This window comes from Neophocaena asiaeorientalis, unplaced genomic scaffold, assembly GCF_003031525.2.
Source record: "Neophocaena asiaeorientalis asiaeorientalis breed wild unplaced genomic scaffold, Neophocaena_asiaeorientalis_V1.1 scaffold409, whole genome shotgun sequence".
NCBI classification, from domain to species: Eukaryota; Metazoa; Chordata; class Mammalia; order Artiodactyla; family Phocoenidae; genus Neophocaena; species Neophocaena asiaeorientalis.
The window spans coordinates 1,357,095-1,378,089 of record NW_020175208.1 but is presented as its reverse complement, the minus strand read 5'-3'; the positions used below and the strand labels follow the sequence as shown (position 1 = coordinate 1,378,089).

Sequence of the window (20,995 nt, the reverse complement as noted above, 5' to 3'; positions counted from 1 at the left end):
CCACTCTTGGAGGGCACACAGAAAGTAGTATGTGCATCGGGACCCAGGGTAAGGAGCAGTGACCCCATAGAAGACTGAACCAGACCTACCTGCTAGTGTTGGAGGGTCTCCTGCAGAGGCAAGGGGTGGCTGTGGCTCACCGTGGGGACAAGGACACTGGCAGCAGACGTTCTGGGAAGTACTCCTTGGAGTGAGCCCTCCCAGAGTCTGCCATTAGCCCCACCAAAGAGTGGGGTAGGCTCCAGTGCTGGGTTGCCCAGGCCAAACAACCAACAGGGAGGGAACCCAGCCCCACCCATCAGCAGGCAAACAGATTAAAGTTTTACTGAGCTCTGCCCACCAGAGCAACAGCCAGCTCTACCCACCACCAGTCCCTCCCATCAGGAAGCTTGCAAAAGCCTCTTAGATAGCTTCATCCACCAGAGGGCACACAGCAGAAGCAAAAACTACAATTCTGCAGCCTGTGGAACAAAAACCACATTCATAAAAAGACAGACAAAATGAAAAGGCAGAGGACTATGTACCAGATGAAGGAACAAGATAAAACCCCAGAGAAACAACTAAATGAAGTGGAGATAGGCAAACTTCCAGAAAAAGAATTCAGAATAATGATAGTGAAGATGATCCAGAACCTCGGAAAGAGAATGAAGGCAAAGATCGAGAAGATGCAAGAAATGTTTAACAAAGACCTAGAAGAATTAAAGAACAAACAGAGATGAACAATACAATAACTGAAATGAAGAATACACTAGAAGGAATCAATAGCAGAATAACTGAGGCAGAAGAACGGATAAGTGAACTGGAAGACAGAATGGTGCAATTCACTGCCACAGAACAGAATAAAGAAAAAAGAATGAAAAGAAATGCAGACAGTCTAAGAGACCTCTGGGACAACATAAGACACACAAACATTCACATTATAGGGGTCCCAGCAGAAGAGAGAGAGAAAGGACCCCAGAAAATATTTGAAGAGATTATAGTTGAAAACTTCCCTAACATGGGAAAGGAAATAGCCACCAAAGTCCAGGACAAACAGAAAGTCCCAGGCAGGATAAACCCAAGGAGAAACACACCAAGATACATAGTAATCAAACTGGCAAAAATTAAAGACAAAGAAAAATTATGAAAAGCAGCAAGGGAAAAATGACAAATAACACACAGAGGAACTCCCATAAGGTTAACAGCTGATTTCTCAGCAGAAACTCTACAAGCCAGAAGGGAGTGGCATGACATACTTAAAGTGATGAAAGGGAAGAACCTACAACCAAGATTACTCTAGCCGGCAAGGATCTCATTCAGATTCAATGGAGAAATCAAAAGCTTTGCAGACAAGCAAAAGCTAAGAGAATTCAGGACCACCAAACCAGCTCTAAAACAAGTGCTAAAGGAACTTGTCTAACTGGGAAATACAAAAGAAAAGCACCTAAAAAAACAAACCCATGACAATTAAGAACATGTTAACAGGAACACTCATATTGATAATTACCTTAAACGTGAATGGATTAAATGCTCCAACCAAAAGACACAGGCTTGCTGAATGGATACAAAAACAAGACCCATATATATGCTGTCTACAAGAAACCCACTTCAGACCTAGGGACACATACAGACTGAAAGTGAGGGGATGGAAAAAGATATTCCATGCAAATGGAAATCAAAAGAAAGCTGGAGTAGCAATACTCATATCAGATAAAATAGACTTTAAAATAAAGAATGTTACAAGAGACAAGGAAGGACACTACCTAATGATCAAGGTATCAATTCAAGAAGAAGATATAGCAATTATAAATATTTATGCACCCAACATAGGAGCACCTCAATACATAAGGCAAATACTAAGAGCTCTAAAAGAGGAAATCGACTGTAACACAGTAATAGTGGGGGACTTTAACACCTCACTTACACCAATGGACAGATCATCCAGACAGAAAATTAATAAAGAAACACAAGCTTTAAATGACACAATAGACCAGATAGATTTAATTGATATTTAAAATTTATATTTTCGTTCCATCCAAAAACAGCAGATTACACTTTCTTCTCAAGTGCACATGGAAAATTCTCCAGGATAGATCACACCTTGGGTCACAAATGAAGCCTTGGTAAATTTAAGAAAACTGAAATCATATCAAGTATCTTTTCTGACCACAACGTTATGAGATTGGAAATCAATTACAGGGAAAAATATGTAAAAAACACAAACACATGGAGACTAAACAATACATCACTAAAAAACAAAGAGATCACTGAAGAAATCAAAGAGGAAATCAAAAAATACCTAGAGACAAATGACAATGAAAAATAGACGATTCAAAACCTATGGGATGCAGCAAAAGCAGTTCTGAGAGGGAAGTTTATAGCAATGTAATCCGACCTCAAGAAACAAGAAAAGTCTCAAATAAATGTTCTAAACTTACACCTAAAGGAACTAGAGATAGAAGAACAAACAAAACCCAAAGTTAGTGGAAGGAAAGAAATCACGAAGATCAGAGAACAAATAAATGAAATAGAAACAAAGAAAACAATAGCAAAGATCAATAAAACTAAAAGCTGGTTATTTGAGAAGATAAACAAAATTGATAAACCTTTAGCAAGACTCATCAAGAAAAAGAGGGAGAGGACTCAAATCAATAAAATAAGAAATGGAAAAAGAGAAGTTACAACAGACACCGCAGAAATACAAAGCATCATAAGAGACTACTACAAGCAACTCCATGCCAATAAAATGGACAACCTGGAAGAAATGGACAAATTCTTAGAAAGGTATAACCTTCCAAGACTGAACCAGGAAGAAGTAGAAAATATGAACAGAATAATCACAAGTAATGAAATTGAAACTGTGATTAAAAATCTTCCAACAAACAAAAGCCCAGGACCAGATGGCTTCACAGGTGAATTCTATCAAACATTTAGAGAAGAGCTAACACCCATCCTTCTCAAACTCTTCCAAAAACTTTCAGAGGAAGGAATACTCCCAAACTCATTCTATGAGGCCACCATCACCCTGATATCAAAACCAGGCAGAGATACTACAAAAAAAGAAAATTACAGACCAATAGCACTGATGAAAATAGATTCAAAAATCCTCAACAAAATACTAGCAAACGGAATACAGCAACACATTAAAAGAACCATACACTATGATCAAGTGGGATTTATCCCAGGGATGCAAGGATTTGGGAGGGAGACGCAAGAGGGAAGAGATATGGGAACATACGTATAAGTATAACTGATTCACTTTGTTATAAAGCAGAAACTAGCACACCATTGTAAAGCAATTACACTCCAATAAAGATGTTAAAAAATAAATAAATAAAATAAAAAACTTTTCAGAAAGTAGGCATAGAGGGGAACCTACCTCAACATAATAAAGGCCATATATGACAAACCCACAGCCAACATCATTGTCAATGGTAAAAAACTGAAAGCATTTCCTCTAAGAATAGGAACAAGACAAGCATGTCCACTATTGCCACTATTATTCAACATAGTTTTGGAAGTCCTAGCCACAGCAATCAGAGAAGAAAAAGAAAGAAAAGGAATACAAATTAGAAAAGAAGAAGTAACACTGTCATTGTCTGCAGATGACATGAAACTATACATAGAGAATCCTAAAAATGCCACCAGAAAACTACTAGAGCTCATAAATGAATTTGTTAAAGTTGCAGAATACAAAAGTAATGCATGGAATTCTCTTGCATTCCTATACACTAAGAATGCAAAATCAGAAAGAGAAATTAAGGTAACAATCCCATTCACCATTGCAACAAAAAGAATAAAATACCTAGGAATAAACCTACCTAAGGAGGTAAAAGACCTGTACTCAGAAAACTATAAGACATTGATGAAAAAAACCAAAGATGACACAAACAGATGGAGAGATATACCATGTTCTTGGATTGGAAGAATCAATATTGCGAAAATGACTATACTACCCAAAGCAACCTACAGATTCAATGCAATCCCTATCAGATTACCAATGGCATTTTTTACAGAACTAGAAGAGAAAATCTTAAAAATTTTTGAGACAGCCAAAGCAATCTTGAGGGAAAAAAACAGAGCTGGAGGAATCAGACTCCCTGACTTCAGACTATATTACAAGTCTACAGTAATCAACACAATATGGTATTGGCACAAAAACAGAAATATAGATCAATGGAAGAGGATAGAAAGCCCAGAGATAAACCCATGCACCTATGGTAAACCAATGTGTGACAAAGGAGGCAAGGATATACAATGGAGAAAAGACAGTCTCTTCAATAAGTCGTGCTGGGAAAACTGGACACCTACATATAAAAGAATGAAATTAGAACACTTTCTAACACCATACACAAAAATAAACTCCAAGTGGATTAAAGACCTAAATGTAAGACCAGACACTGTAAAACTCTTAGAGGAAACCATAGGCAGAACACTCTGACATAAACCACAGCAAAATCTTTTTTGGCCCACCTCCTAGAGTAATGGAAATAAAAACAAAAATAAACAAATGGGACTTAATGAAACTTAAAAGCTTCTGCACAGCAAAGGAAACCATAAACAAGACGAAAAGACAACCCTCCAAATGGGAGAAAATATTTGCAAACGAATCAACGGACAAAGGATTAATCTCTAAAATATATAAACAGCTCATGCATCTCAATATTAAAAACACAAACAATCCAATCCAAAAATGGGCAGAAGACCTAAATAGACATCTCTCTAAAGAAGACATACCGATGGTCAAGAGGCACATGAAAAGATGCTCAACATCACTAATTATTAAAGAAATACAAATCAAAACCACAATGAGGGCTTTCCTGGTGGTGCAGTGGTTGAGAATCTTCCTGCTAATGCAGGGGACACGGGTTCGAGCCCTGGTCTGGGAGGATCCCACATGCCGTGGAGCAACTAGGCCCGTAAGCCACAGCTACTGAGCCTGCGTGTCTGGAGCCTGTGCTCCACAACAAGAGAGGCCGCGATAGTGAGAGGCCCGCGCATTGTGATGAAGAGTGGCCCCCGCTTGCCACAACTAGAGAAAGCCCTTGCACAGAAACGAAACAAAGACCCAACACAGCAAAAAGATATAAAATAAATTAATAAATTCCTACCTCCAACATCTTCAAAAAAAGAAAAAGAGAAAAAAGAAATAGCAGAAAATTTCAAATTAGGCATGAGCATGAATTAAAAAAAAAACTACAATGAGGTGTAGTTTCTAACCAGTATCGCCTCACACCGGTTAGAATGGCCATCATCAGAAAATCTACAAACAACAAATGCTGGAGAGGGTGTGGAGAAAAGGGAACCCTCTTGCACTGTTGGTGGGAATGTAAATTGATACAGCCACTATGGAGAACAGTATGGAGGTTCCTTAAAAAACTAAAAATAGAACTACCATATGATCTAGCAATCCCACTACTGGGCATATACCCAGAGAAAACCATAATTTAAAAAGACACATGCAGATTCTGGGGTTCGTTTAGAGGTTTGAATTTTCTCGGAGAAAGACGGGCAGGCCACGAGGAGAAAAGAAACAAGCCGCGGCAACATCTAAGCCCTTGAAAGGATCCTGAGAGAGGGGGGAAAGGGAAAACAGCAGCCACCAGCCCAACCACTTGTGTCTTCTGCCCCTTCCCACCTATCTTGCCCACCCCACCAGCCCACGCTGCCTGGGACTTGAAATCTGTGGCCGAAGGACCGTCACCACATAACTTCAAAAATAATCAACCACCCTCCCTTCCCAAACCCACCCAAATTCACTCATCCAGCGTTTACTTTTTTTAATCCACTCAGAACTTTTTTTCTACGACCCCCCTCCCTACATGGAGTTGGTGGGGGGTGAAATGAATACTGAGTTGGCCTTTACTTTTTTTAAGGAGACTTTTTGATCCAATGAAGCCCCCCAAATAATTGAGTTTTGGGTCCTGGTTGGTTGTTTTATTTTTTTTCTCCAAAATTTTAACCCCCTCCCCCTCTGAGCCCAAGGTGCTGACGTCGCAAAAAAATTGGATAAAAACCTCGATCATGGGTTCGGGTCCCATGGACCCCAAAGAGCTTCTCAAGGGCCTGGATAGCTTCCTTAACCAAGATGGGGAAGTCAAGAGTGTGGATGGGATTTCGAAGATCTCCAGTCTGATGAAGGATGCACGAAAGATGGTGAGTCGACGCACTTATTGAACATTCTCCTGCAGACACGTTCACCAGAAATATTGGTCAAGTTTATTGATGTTGGTGGTTACAAGCGTCTTAACAATTGGCTGACATATTCAAAGACAACCAACAACACTCCCCCCTTGCAGCAAATTCCACTGACCCTGCAGCACCTACCACTCACTGTTGACCATCTCAAGCAGAGCTCCGCAAATTGGCCTCAGTCCTTGTCAGCAACTGGATGGCTGTGTCGAACCACCCCTCCTGAGCGACCGTTGACTGAGGTGAAGACTGAGACTTGGGCTAAGGAGGCCCCGGAGAAGAAGAGGGAGAAGACCAAGTCCCTCCGAACCACGGCGCCCAGTCACGCCAAGTGCCGCTCTACCCGACTAGAGCTGGAGACCCCGTCTTTGGTGCCTGTGAAGAAGAATGCCAGTGCAGTGGTGGTTTCTGACAAGTACAACCTTAAACCCATCCCCCTCAAGCGTCAGAGTTCCACAGCTGCCCCAGGATAGGCTGCGCTCCCTGCAGAGAAGAAATACAAGCCACTCAACACGACACCCAACGCCACCAAAGAGATCAAAGTGAAGATCATCCTGCCACAGCCTATGGAGGGCCTGGGCTTTCTGGATGCACTCAATTCAGCCCCTGTTCCAGGCATCAAAATTAAGAAGAAGAAGAAGGTGCTATCACCCACAGTTGCCAAGCCAAGCCCATTTGAAGGGAAATCGAGCACAGAACCGAGCACAGCCAAACCTTCTTCCCCAGAGCCAGCACCTCCTTCTGAGGCTATGGACACAGAACGTCCAGGGACCCCAGTTCCCCCTGTTGAAGTCCCAGAGCTCATGGATACTGCCCCTTTGGAGCCAGGAGCTCTGGATGCAAAGCCAGTGGAGAGTCCCGGAGATCCTAGCCAGCTGACCCGGAAAGGCAGGAAGAGGAAAACTGTGACCTGGCCTGAGGAGGGCAAGCTGAGAGAGTATTTCTATTTTGAACTGGATGAAACTGAACGAGTGAATGTGAATAAGATCAAGGACTTCGGCCAGGCAGCTAAGCGAGAGATACTGTCAGACCGACACGCGTTTGAGATGGCCCGGCGTCTGATCCACGACAACATGGAGGAGAAAGTGCCCTGGGTGTGCCCCCGGCCCCTGGTGCTGCCCTCGCCTCCTGTCACCCCTGGAAGCAACAGCCAGGAGCGGTACATCCAGGCTGAGTGGGAGAAGGGGATCCTTCAGGAGCTCTTCCTGAACCAGGAAAGTCCTCACAAGCCTGCTCCTGAGCCCTATGAGCCTATCCCCCCAAAACTCATCCCCCTATATGAGGAATGTTCCATGGATGAGACCCCATATGTTGAGACCCTGGAGCCTGGGGGGACCGGTGGCTCACCCGATGGGGCAGGCAGTTCCAAGTTGCCTCCCGTTCTGGCCAATCTTATGGGAAGCATGGGTGCCGGGAAGAGCCCCCAGGGTCCTGGAGGAGGAGGCATCAGTGTGCAGGAGATCCTCACCTCCATCATGGGTAGCCCTAACGTTCGTCCCTCGGAGGAACTGCTGATGCAACCAGACTGTTCAGACAAGACCAAGCAGTTGCTGGTGCCTCATGGACTCTTAGGCCCTGGTCCCATAGCCAACGGTTTCCCACCGGGAGGCCCTGGGGGCCCTGGTGTGCCAGTGGGTCCACGTCTCCTGGGTCCCCCACCCCCTCCCCGGGGGTTGATCCTTTCTGGGATGGCCCAGGTGACCCCATGCGGGGTGGCCCGATGCGTGGGGGACCAGGTCCGGGGCCATACCATAGAGGCCGTGGTGGCCGAGGCGGGAGTGAACCTCCGCCTCCTCCTCCATTCCGAGGGGCCAGAGAGGTCGCTCTGGAAGAGGACCTGCAAATGGACAAGGGGGCCCTGGTGGGGGCATGGTCGGAGGTGGTGGGCATCATCCCCATGAAGGCCTGGCGGCGGCATGGGTGGTGGCAGTGGCCATCGTCCTCATGAAGGCCCTGGTGGAGGAATGGGTGCTGGTGGTGGACATCAGCCCCATGAAGGCCCTGGACATGGGGGGGCCCCATGGCCACCGGCCTCATGATGGCCCTGGTCACCGAGGCCACGACCATCAAGGGCCACCTCCTCGTGAGCACCGTGGCCATGATGGCCCTGGCCATGGCAGAGGGGGCCACTGACGGCATGATGGAGGCCACAGCCATAGAGGAGACATGTCAAATCGCCCTGTTTGTCGACATTTCATGATGAAGGGTAACTCCCGCTATGAGAACAACTGTGCCTTCTACCACCCGGGTGTCAATGGGCACCCCGTGCCCTAGGGACCACCTGCCCACCCTGCCCACACCCCTGTGGACTGCAGCCTTGCTCCTTCCACCCTTTTATGGCTTCTGTGAGGCCCATTTTCCCCTTTCCCCAGCTGATGAGGAGTCGGCCCCCTCACTGCCCACCTGCCTGGGTTCCTGGGGGTTTTCGGACGCCTGGTGCACATTGATGTACATATTTTCCTCCAGTCTGGGGAGGAGAGAGACTGGACACATTCCGTACCCTGGGCTGCTGAAGAGGAGACCCAGTTGGCTTCACTTTTTGAGGAGATTTGCCCTTTATGCCAAGCGCCTCTCCGGTATTCCCCTTTATGCCTGAGAACCTAAAGTTGGTTATCCTGGAGAACACCTCTACTCTCCTCTTGTGGGTCCTCCACATGCACACAGAACTCTGACACGGGATAAGCTGCACTTATGAAATCATCCCAGCCAAGTTCATGCTTCCTCGTGGGGTGGGGAGATGGTAAAAGGGGTATTGTGGATCCCACTGCACTGAGAGGACTCAATCAGGCTGGATTTGAGCTCTGGAACACATCATCCCCACTCCTCCTCTGACACAGGCTTTACAGTGAGTCCTTTCTCAAGTAAGACGCTGCAATCTTCCGTGAACACCCAAGTTTGCATCATGGGTCTGCTAGGTTCAATGATGGCAAATTCAGGTCGGCATCCGGTGAAAAGTTTTAGCTGGCATAGGTGAGGCCATTGGTGGTGGTCCACCCTTGCCTGCAGCTCATTCTGGAAATTAAAACACTTCAGGGAGACCAGCTTTTCATCAACTGAAGCCCGGCGTGCTGGGCATGCCAGTCACACTACACGCACTGCCTCCGGGAGTTAGCGCGCTCCTGGCCCCTCCCCCCACCCCGCACCTTGTGGGTGTGAGGCCTCCAGCTCCCTTGCCCTGTCAGCCACCTCTGAATACCCACCAGGTGCCTTCCTGGGTGGATTCGATAAGATGACCTGCCCTCTCCCAGCCCTCTCCTTCACCTATCTCAGCACAGTTGTTTTCTATGAAAACAGTGGATTGGTTGGGTTTTGTGCAGGGTCTTGGGTTAGAGCCACAATGGATTTGAGGATGAGTATTTTCTTCTTTCTTTTGGTTCGGTATATTTTGTACATTAATAATAAACAGTGGAAAGAGAAGTATTTAATAATAAAAAAAAAAGACACATGCACCCCAATGTTCATTGCAGCACTATTTACAATAGCCAGTTCACAGAAACAACCTAAATGCCCATCGACAGACGAATGGATAAAGAAGATGTGGTACATATATACAATGGACTATTACTCAGGTATAAAAAGGAATGAAATTGGGTCATTTATGGAGACATGGATGGACCTAAAGACTGTCATACAGAGTGAAGTAAGTCAGAAAGAGAAAAACAAATATCATATATTAACGCATATTTGTGGAATCTAGAAAAATGGTACAGATGAACCAGTTTGCAAGGCAGAAATAGAGACCCAGATGTAGAGAACAAACGCATGGACACCAAGCGGGGAAAGTGGTGGGGTGGGGAGATGAATTAGGAGATTGGGATTGACATATATGCACTAATATGTATAAAATGGATAACTAATAGAACCTGCTGTATAAAAAATAAATAAAATAAAATTCAAAAGAAAAATGAATTGCAAGATAGCAGCAGTGGAGCATGAAACCACGCAAGGGGCCCTGGTGCCCTGTGCGACCACACAGGTCTTACACCCCTGAAGCCGGTCCTCAGTGCAGGGAATTATGAAAAGGGCGCATCCTCTCCACGGGCCGAGAAGCAGCAAAATGAAGGTTGGGCTGAGGAGGATGGAAGAGAATTCTGGCCTTCAGGGGTTCACAGTCTCATGGGGGATGCAGAGAGAAGCCGGCAGGTAAGCCCAGCACAGAGCCCCAGGCCCAATGGCCGAGGCATGGCAGTAGCGGCATGAACTTCAGGAAAGCAGCTATCCTGCTCTGCAGAGGCCAGGGGGAGGTCAGGGATGGCTTCGGGGAAGAAATGATTCAAGATCTGGATTTTATAGGACAGGAAACCTACGAGGGTCCCTGAACTCCCAGGGAGTCCCTGGTCCATTGAATTGGACCTTGGATCTCTCATCTTGACCCTAGACTCCAGCTAGCCCACTAGCCATGAAACCTTCAAGACCTCAACTCCGGGCCAACCTTGGTCCCACCTGCACATCTAAACCACAGCCATAGACGTTTTCTGCCCTTAGGGCTGCAAATCCTTGAAGGCTCAGTCTCCATAAAGAGAACTTTGACCCAGGACACCATTCCTAATGATACTGAGGCTTAGATTTGAATCACATAGGAGGGAGACATTTGTCTAGTGGGCAGACCTGGCTGACTAGTGGACATCTCCGGTTCTCTGGGGTTCTCTTCTTGGGTTTATGCAGCGATTCCTGTGAAGTGATGAAAATCTTTATTTTATTGTGAAAAATCATTTCCCAAAATAAAGCCAACTGCCCAAGGTGGTAATGGAAGTGAAAAGTAAGTGAGGAATCTAAGGAAGTAATGGGTTTTAGCTAGAAAATAGAAGCCATGGGTGAATTAAGGAGTGCATGTTGAATTTGATGGTGGCTCCGATTTGTGAGTGTTTGAAAACAAGGAAAAGATTTATGAAATCATTTCAGCAAGTGCTTCAGCCAGGGCAAAAATTGCTCACTGAGTGGGAATGAATACTTTGGTGACTGCTCAAAAGGCGGTTGAGTATCGCGAGAATTTGCCCAGGGAACCCAGGATTCTCCATGGAAATGTTCTTGGAATACAGCTGGGAGCCCCATTAACATTTCCATAAAGCACTGGGTGGCAGAGGCAGTCGTGTGGCTATGGGCTGACTCTAAGCACAGGAAAGGTTTAAACGCTCTGCAAAGTGTTTTCCCTTTGCCACAAAAGTTAATAGGGGTGTGGTATTATCATTCATCATGACCTCCTTTCAGCTTAGAAGCTTTGCTTCAACTGCATGAATGCTGGTTGAGTAATGATAGGAGGCAATGGAGAGGGGAGTTTATTTTAGTGGAGAATTAATTTTAATATTTTATAAATGGCTCTGGTCTTTAGTAATGGAATCATTAAAGATCTGAAGAGGTCATCAAAATACTTTTTTTTTTTCAAGTACACACTCTACTAACTCAAGGGGGGAAATGTCCTATAAAGATACTTGAGGATTTGGGAATGTCAAGTTCTCAGAATATACCTGCTTGAATTTCAAGGACCTACACACAAAAGGATGCTCACCCGCCCTAGTGTGAACATACCCAGGTACACTCTTGCTTAATCAGGTAGCACACCTGCACTCACAAGTTCGGGTGTGCGCACCCCCTTTCCCTACATCATGTAGATATCTCTACAGACTTCTTTATCTTTCTATGTGATGCCACTTCCTCCTCTTTCTACTCCTCAGGTCAGATCCTAGCCAAAGGTCCATAAACGTCACTCAACAGGTGTTCTAGAGGTATCCCAAGGAAAACACATGAGCTCTTTGTGATCACCCCCAACCGCCACCCCACCGCAGGTACTAACCTGAAAATCAGGGCTTCCAAGTTGGAAGAAACATCCCATAGGGCCTGCCCAGGGTTATTGGGGCCAACTGGCTTAGAGCAACCTGCTAAAAATGCCTCATTTGGGGCAATGGGTCTCTGAGAAGATCCCAGGTCACACTCTGCCTCATTCCTGTTGTACTTTCAGACCTCCAGTCCTCCAGTCTGTGAGCAAGAGCCTTGCAGCAGGACAAACACTCGAGATAGAGGAAGGAGGGCTGGTTTGAAGGGCTCCATCCTCTAGGATAACAGAAACTCAGGAGGATACTAAGTCTTCCCTGGATGGTTTTCTGCAAGGAGGTCAGAAAACCACAGGTGAAGGACCACCCCGTTGGAGCACTCTTAGATGCTAAAGCACGGGAACCGTGCACACCTGTTATTTTCTCAACCCCTGGCCAGCTGTAACAAGCAAGGTAAATGGGATGGGACATATTCTGAGGGCACCCACGCTGGTTCGGCACCTAGCTCTTCTCCAGCTACGAAATCAAGTCTTTGCTAAACTTTCTCTTAGGTGGATAATAGCAGATGTAAGTGAGAGAGAGGTTGAGTTGCTCTGCGTTGTCTTCAACCTGTGGCCAGCATAATGGACAGTGGAAGGGGGACAAGATGGAGAACCAGAAAATGTGGCTTCAAGGACCAGCCATGCAACTGGTCAGTGAGGTCATGTGATCACTCAGACTTTCAGCTTCCTCGTTTCTAAAATGGGCATATGATAATCACTGCCTTGACTGTTGTTATCAAGATTCAGTGGGTCAGTGGGCATGAAGGTGTTCGGGAGACTACAAATTCCACTGCACATGTTAGGAGTTATTACCTAGCTGTGGGCCTGGCACTTCTTCCTGCTTCAACATAATTGTAAATTCCTTTTATGTTAATTGAGGGCAGGTCCTTACCTCCGGAGAGGCCACTTCTGGCTTCTTTCCCTACTCCCTTATTTCTTCCTCCTCAAGAAAAGAGGAGGAACACAACTGATTATTGAGAGCCCAATATTTATCAGGCCATATTTTCAAGAGCAAAAGGGCTGACTCTTGTGTTTGCTCTGATTTAATCTGCCTTCTAAAGGAAAGCACACCATTCTCTCCTTCTGGTCCACCTTTCCTGTGTGTGTCTGGGAGGGTAAATCTGGCCAGCCTTGCCCCTGGAGCCTGCTTATCTTTTCTTTGAGAGAAAGATGGGCAACTCCACCTTATTCTCCAGTCTAGCCCTCTCAAGTCCCCCACTTTGGGGAGCTTGTCCAGAAATTAATAAAGCTGGTTCTTTCACTACTATTTGGCAAGTTATCTTTGCATCTCTTCTTTCTTTGACTTAAAATTTAAATGGGAAGAGGAGTGTCTTTAGCCCCTTGAACTCTTGTTACTCTTTACAGTTTTTCACAAATCCCATGTGGCAGATGGACCCCAAGGTGATCCCCCCAAATTCCCTGCCTTCTGATGTTCATATCTTTGTGTAATACCATTGCCTTAAGTGTGGGTAGAGCCTGTGACTTGCTTCTAAAAATAGAACACGGAAAAGGTGACAGGATGTCACTCTCATGATTATGCCATATTAGCAGACTGGAGATAGAGACTCCCCTTGAAGTTTCATGAACTAAAAGGCCACGCTGGAGAAGCCCATGTGACAAGGAATGGAGGTGGCCTCTAGGACCCACGGCTTCCTCCGGAACCTGAGGGTGGCATCCAGCAGACAGCTGAGGGTCCTCAGTAATTGAGCTGCTAGGAAACAAAACCTTCCAGCAACCTGAATGAGCTTGGAGGTGGATTCCTCCTCAGTCGAGCCTCCAGATGAGAATGCAGCCCAGCGAATATTTGAGGGCAGCCTGTAAGACCCTGAGCAAGAGGATCCAGTTAGCCCATGCCCAGCCTCCTGACCTATATGATAACTGTGTTAGTATTATTAATTGTGAGTTAATGGAGGTGTGTTGTTTTAGGCTGCTAAGTTTATGACAATTTTGTAATTAGGATAACTTATACTTGTGATTGTTGATATTTGTGATGACAACTATTTCACCCATTTTCCGTTAAGACTTTACCATGTTAAGGCTACTTTCTTAGGCCTCTGCTAACACTCACCCTTGTTGGTCGCATGCCCCTCTTGGCATGTTCTATGCACATCCTGTCTGTTCCCTGTCAGACTCTCCCATCATCATTCACTTAGAGGTGATAACTGAAACTGTGGGAGTCAGTGAGGTCATGTGAGAAAGAACATGGAGAGAAAAGAACAGAACAGGACCACACCCTGGGGAATGTGCACATTTTGAGGCAGCTGGTCCAAGTCGAGATGTGCTATAATATAAAATACATGCTCAATCTCAGAGACTTAGTATGAAAGGGAAAATGTAAAATATATCATTAGTATGTTTTACGATGATTACATGTTTAAAGAATAATATTTTGGATATGTTAGCTTAAGTAAAATATGTTATTAGATTTAAGTCACCTGTTTATTTTTATTGTTTTAAGACAGCTACTAGGAACTTAAAATTATATAAATGGCTCACATTTGAGGTTTACATTATATTTCTATTAGATCAATCGATTGATAGATGTTTTGGAATTATTTTCTGGTGCCAGGCACTGTGCTAATGGTTTATGACACTATATCATCTGATCCTCATGTAATACTGTATCATTTCTGTTTTACAAATGAGAAAGTTGAGGTTCTGAGAACTTAAGTGACTTTCTCAAGATTGCATGAAGAATTCATCAAGAGGCAGAAATTCAAAGCCAGGTCTCGTCGACTCAGAATTCTTTGCTGGTAACCACTATGCCCTGCTGACTCCTTAGATGAATGAATGAGTGAAGGAGTGAATGAACGAGCACGAGTGTATGTTTCTGATGGTGATGCAAGGTGGAATGATTGGCTCTTGCCACTAGGCTCTCTAGCCAAAGGCAAGCCTTGTTGCAGAGATGGCGCCCTGGACTCCCTTCCTCCTACCTCCCCTGTGTGAGGCTGCCACACAGCCTCCCTTGGGAATCCCTGTATCTGCCATCATTCGTCTGACCATCATTCCAGATCTCCCTCTGGTCTCTGCTCTCAGCAAGCGAACCCAGCTTTGCAGAATCGCAAGGCGACATCTGATGGCATCCGAGACTGGGCTCAGGCCTGGCACTTGGGAGTGGGCAGTTCTATGGAAGCGCCTTGGCACAATCCCAGTTCCTGCCGTGGCTGGCAGGGAAGAGCAGGTGTCCACTGGACAGAGCAGCCCTTCCTGCCAGCCCGGACCTTCCCAGGAGGGAGGTGGCTTCCCGTGAAGCTCTTCCCTGCCTGTAGGGATGGAGCTCACATGTGTGGGTACAGGGCTGAGACCGTGGGGAGGTGGACCCATATGTGCCCACCCGCTTTCTCCTGCCTCCCTGAAACCCAGAGCCGGGAAGTGACTTCCCAGGCCACTTAACTGGTACGTGGCAAACTCTGGATTCTAATCCATATGTGTTTAACTCCAAAAGGTTTGTTCCTTTTCCCATAACCCATGCTGCCTCCCTCCTGAACTTTCCATCTGCATCATTCATGGTTTGCTAAGCCTCAGTTTCCTCATCAGTAAAATTGGGATGGTAATAATTGGGCTGCTGGGAGGATTCACTGGGATAATGCGTGTGAGGAGCTTAGCACCGGGCTGGGCACAGCACAGACACTCTGGAAATGAGTGCAGTTATCACCATCAGGATGGCCATTATCATTATGGGGGCCCCTGGGGTGTCTGCAGGGACTTTGGGGAAGTGGCTGGCAGTTAAGAGCATCTCTTCAAGGCTTCTGGAGTGGCCCAAGGACGCCTTCCTGGACAGCATGACTCAAGATTAACATGCGGTGGATAAGCAGTGTTTGTCCTCCCTGGAGGCCCTGCCTGGGCCACATCCGTGGTGACTTCCCGAGTTCCCAAGGCCCCGGGTGCGCCAGCAGCCTCATGGACACTCACGACGGACCTTCCTTCAGCCCCGTGGAGGCAGCAGCCGCCCAGCCAGCCCTGATGGGGCAGCTCCCGGACGGGAAGGTCTGCAGCCCCCTGGAAGCAGCGTGCCTGTCTTGGGTCATTTGCTTGAATCCCATCACTTCAGCTTTTGGGTGACGCCAGACATATTCCGATGTCCTTTCTATCGTGTGCGTGAGTGAGAGCGGGGCCACCAACTACCAGCAGCTCTGGGAGACGCATCGTGTGAAACGTGAACAGAGCTGAGGTTTCCCAGTGGAACCCCGTGGCAGGGAGGCTGACTGCTCCTTTGCCGTTTCCGGAAACTTTGGGAAGGCCAAGTGGGATGTGCAAGTGCCTTCAGCGGGATGGCTGGGCTCTACTCTGGGGGATGAGTGAGGGAGAGTGTCTCCAGGAGACCAACTCTGACCCCCCGCACCTTCCTGTCTGGCTCCTCCTGGGCCCCAGGGAGCCTTCAGGGGCTGGTGCTAAGACCGGCTCCTGGAGGACTTCCAAAGAGGCAGAGTCTACTGTTCTCAGAGATGCCAAGGACTTTTTTTCAGAGGATTCAGGTGGGCTGGAGAGAGACAGCACAATTCACAAAATAAATCAGAGCTTGATACTGCCATCAGCCCAGGAGACAAATATTTATACTATTTATATTTATATCACTGACACTCCCTAGGGAAGCTGGTCTGTATAGAATAACATGCCGCTTAGGAGGTAAAAACATTTTAAAGTTTCTGAGGGCCACGTTTATGGTTTGGCAACACTTATGGCTTCCCCAGCCAGGGACAGGGATGGGAGTAGGGGGTGGGAGTGGGGAGGGAAGGTGGAGGGGACGCGGATGGACGGAGGGTGGCTGCAGAAATGCACTCCCTGAGGACTTCTGCATGTTAAATTGTGCGGTGAGAACTGACCTGCCTTGAGAAAAGGTGGGGGAATGTGGCCCAGCCCTCACTGTTCCCCCATTATACGTCTCACAGCACAGAGAGGGTAAGCCATCCACCCAAGGGTACACAGCTCTAAGTCAATCTTGGCGTCTGATCCCCAGTCTCAGCTCCCAGGCACCCATCCTGACCCAGGCCCTGTCCGCCTCTAACTCCCTCCTCAACCAGACTCCAGGCCAGGCCCAGCCAGAATCCAGCCCCACCGGGCCCCACTCTAGCCACACCGACTGCCTCCAGATTCTCCGGGCCAACTGCCGCGCTCCCTTGCAAGGCCCCAATCTTCATAGGCAAGGGCACCACTGTGTCTGCTGCACGAAGTTCTCTCAAGCCAGACAGGAAGCAGACCCAGAGAAGGGAGCAGAGCAGCCACCCAGGAGGGGGAACATTCCTTCCCACTGGGGGGCCGGCCAAGGGGGAGATGGGGTCTGGAACGGTTTGCGGGTCAGCAAGGAGGCTAAAGAAGAGCCTCATTATTCAGGCATCCCTGCACTCCACTGACTGCCCCAGGCTCTGAGCGGGGATTGAATGAGACAAGCTTCCTGCCCACAGCGTCTCCCAGCTCAGCCAACAGAGGAGGCAGCTGAGAGAAGTGCAGTGAGGTGAGGAAAGGCTTGGCTGCCCAAAGGCGATTCCCCTCTGCCCTCAGCCAGCCTGGTGCAGGAGGTGAACTGTGCTCCATGGAGTCGGAGGAGGCCTTAGAGGAACGGCCCTGCACACTGCCCTCGCGGACTTAGGACCTGGCTCGGGAGACAGGACTCCCGCAGCGGGAGGGTCTGAGCCGCCAGGATGCCAGAGCCCAGGGCGGATGTTCCAGACAGAGGCACACAGTGCAAGATCCTCTCTAGTTCACGGAGGGGGAGTGACACGGACAGACCTCAAGAAAACAGGAAAAACTTAGACCACCTGAGAGGAGCAAGGAGAGACAAGGGATGGCTCAGAAAAAGGTGCTGCTGCAGTTTTAGCGGGAACTGCCCCTGCCTGCACGTGGCCTCTGGTCCCCTTCCTCTGCCCCCGCCCCTGCGGAGCTGACAGCCCTGAACAATGGCTGGGATGCTGTAAGCACACGGTCATTCATTTGCCTACCTTAAGGGAGGCCTGTAAGTCTTTCCCTGTGTGTGTTTTCATCAAGAAGTAATCTTTACGACCACAAAAAAATGTCCAATAACATTTCTCTCCCCTGGCAAGCATCCCCCGTATATCAAAGGCTCAAATACACAGTGTGAAAGCTTGCAGGGACAGGTGTTGGTGAGAGCTTTATAGCAGCCTGCAGGAGCTGCCTGAGCGTCACATGGGCTCACACAAATCTCACGTGGCTCCGGGAATGGACAACTGACCCGCAGAAAGAGATTCCTCCCACGTGTGTTCATTCTGCCTTTCTTCTGGAAACGCTGCTCCAGGCCAGGCACTGGGCCAGGCACAAGGGACACAGACATCACCGCATCAGTCTGCTTGTCCCCGAGGAGCTGGTTTTGCCACATGCTGTTTTAAGTGTTTTGTATGTTGTAACTTCTTTAATCCTTGTAAAAGCCCCAGAAGGTACTCTGACACTCCCCATTTTACAGATGGGGAAACTGAGCCCCAGGGCAGTTGAAGTAACTTGCCCAAGGTTACAGGGCTGGTCAGTGGCAGAGCTGCTCTGCTTGCATGTTTCATCTGCTGGACTGTGAACATCCCAAGGTCAGGGCTGAGTGCTGTCCATCTTGGCACCGGGCTCAGCACAAAGGAGTTCTCAGGAAAATGCTGGCAAATGTATGAGCATGAACATGAGAGCCAGAAGGGAGCACAGGCCCGTCTTAGAACCTAACTCCTACATTGCACTTGAAGCCACCGAACCCCAGAGAGCAGAGGGAGCTTCTCTAAGGAGTGACCTTCTTAGGACCAGAGTTTCCTGGCCCCTTCCACACCAGTGCACTTGGATGTCTGCACACTTTTTATCTGGGAGTATCTCTAATAAGCAAAGGGAGGAAGACATTCTATGGATGAAGCAGCCACCGTGAGCCAGACACGACATCAGGTGCTTGATGTGTCCACCCAGCTCACCTCTCAAGTGAGGAGAGCAGATCGACCCAGCTTGGGGGACTCTGAAGATGGGTGCTTTCCACTGCATGGAGTTCCACTCAGCCTGCCCCTCGCTGGGCAGGCTCTACCCCTCCCTTCAGGGGCCTGGCACAGGGCTAGGTGCAGGAAGGAGGCTCAGGAGAGGTCCCTGTCTCTCTGGTGTCCATCCTCATGACCAGAGGACCTGGCTTGCAAAGGCAACCAGCTCACACCCAGACCTGTTCTGTAAGGTGCAGTGGATCCAGGGACACAGTTCACATGGACTGGAATCTACTACTGTCTCCACCAAGGGCTCCTGATAGTTTCAGGGTCATGCTTTTGTCTACAGACTATTGTCTATCCCTCTCCATTTTCCTTACCAAGCTCTATTCTTCATGACACAAAGACCCATCAAACAAAGTACTGCCATGTATTTGTTCTATACTATTGGATTTATTTCTATTTTATAGTAATTTATATTTTATATTCCTGGATTTGAACATCAACAAACTGTTCACTGCTATACCCCAAGTGCCTAGAACAATGCCAGGTACATATTAATTGCTTAATAAAACTTTTTAAAAATAAATAAATGACAACAAAAGAAAACACAAGACATCAACAAAAGACAAAAACCACATGATTGGGCTTCCCTGGTAGCTCAGTGGTTGAGAGTCTGCCTGCTGATGTGGGGGACACAGGTTCGTGCCCCGGTCCAGGAAGATCTCACGTGCCACGGAGAGGCTGGGCCCGTGAGCCATGGCTGCTGAGCCTGCACGTCCGGAGCCTGTGCTCCGCAACGGGAGAGGCCACAACAGTGAGAGGCCCACATACCGCAAAACGAACAAACAAACAAACAAAAAAAAAACTCACATGATCATCTCAATAGATGTAGAAAAAGCATTAGATAAAATTCAACATCCATTCATGATAAAAATCTTACCAAAGTGGGTATAGAGGGAACACATCTCGACAAAATAAAAGCTATTTATGGCAAACCCACAGTCAACATAATACTCAACAGTGAAAAGCTGAAAGCCTTCCCGCTAAAATCTGGAACAAGACAAGGATGCCCACTCTTACCACTTCCATTCAACATAGTATTGGAAGTCCTAGCCACAGCAATCAGATGAGAAAAAGAAGGAAAATATATCCAAGTTGGAAGGGAAGAGGTAAAATTGTCATTAAATTCAGATGACATAATACTATATATAGAAAACCCTAAAGACTGCACCAAAATTACTAGAACTGATAAATGGATACAGCAAGGTAGCATGATGCAAGATTAACATACAGAAATCTGTTGCATTTCTTTACACTAACAATGATATATCAGAAAAGGAAAGTAAAAAAAAAAAAAATCCCTTTTAAAATCGCATCAAAAAAATAAAATACTTAGGAATAAACATAACCAAGGAGGTGAAAGACTTATATGATGAGAACTATAAGACATTGATAAAGCAAATTGAAGGTGATTCCAAGGATTGGAAAGGTACCTCATGCTCTTGGATTGGAAGAATTAATATTGTTAAAATGGCCATACTACCCAAAGAAAGCTACAGATTTAATGTGATCCCTATCAAATTACCTATGACACTATTCACAGAATTAGAACAAATAATCCTAAAATTTATATGGAACCATAAAAGACCCAGAATTGCCAAAGCAATACTGAGGAAAAAGAACAAAGCTGGAGGCATAACCCTCCCATACTTCAGACAATACTACAAAGCTACAGTAATCAAAACAGCACGCTAATGGCACAAAATCAAACATATGGATCAATGGAACAGAAGTGAGAGCCCAGAAATAAACCCATACATTTATGGTCAATTAATCTTTAACAAAGGAGGCAAGAATATACAGTGGGGAAAACACAGGCTCTTCAGTAAGTGGTGTTGGGAAAACTGGACAACCACATGTAAATCAGTGAAGTTAGAACATGCCTTCACATCATACACAAAAATAAACTCAAAATGGCTTAGACTTCAATAGAAGACATGACACCATAAAACTCCTGGAAGAGAACACAGGCAAAACATTCTCAGATATAAATCACTGTAATGTTTTCTTAGGTCAGTCTCTGAAGGCAATAGAAATAAAAGCAAAAAAAAAAAAAAAAAAA

At 46.6% G+C, this 20,995-nt stretch overlaps 1 protein-coding gene and 1 pseudogene across 2 annotated transcripts in view; one reads left to right on the top strand and one right to left on the bottom strand.

Moving 5' to 3' along the window:
* CSMD2 (CUB and Sushi multiple domains 2) overlaps positions 1–20,995 on the bottom strand; it is a 641,557-nt gene that overhangs the window by 453,270 nt on the left and 167,292 nt on the right. The window lies entirely within an intron of this gene.
* LOC112413336 (serine/threonine-protein phosphatase 1 regulatory subunit 10 pseudogene) lies at positions 5,464–8,445 on the top strand (annotated as a pseudogene). The gene has a single exon (XR_003005955.1). The product of XR_003005955.1 is annotated as a serine/threonine-protein phosphatase 1 regulatory subunit 10 pseudogene (transcript).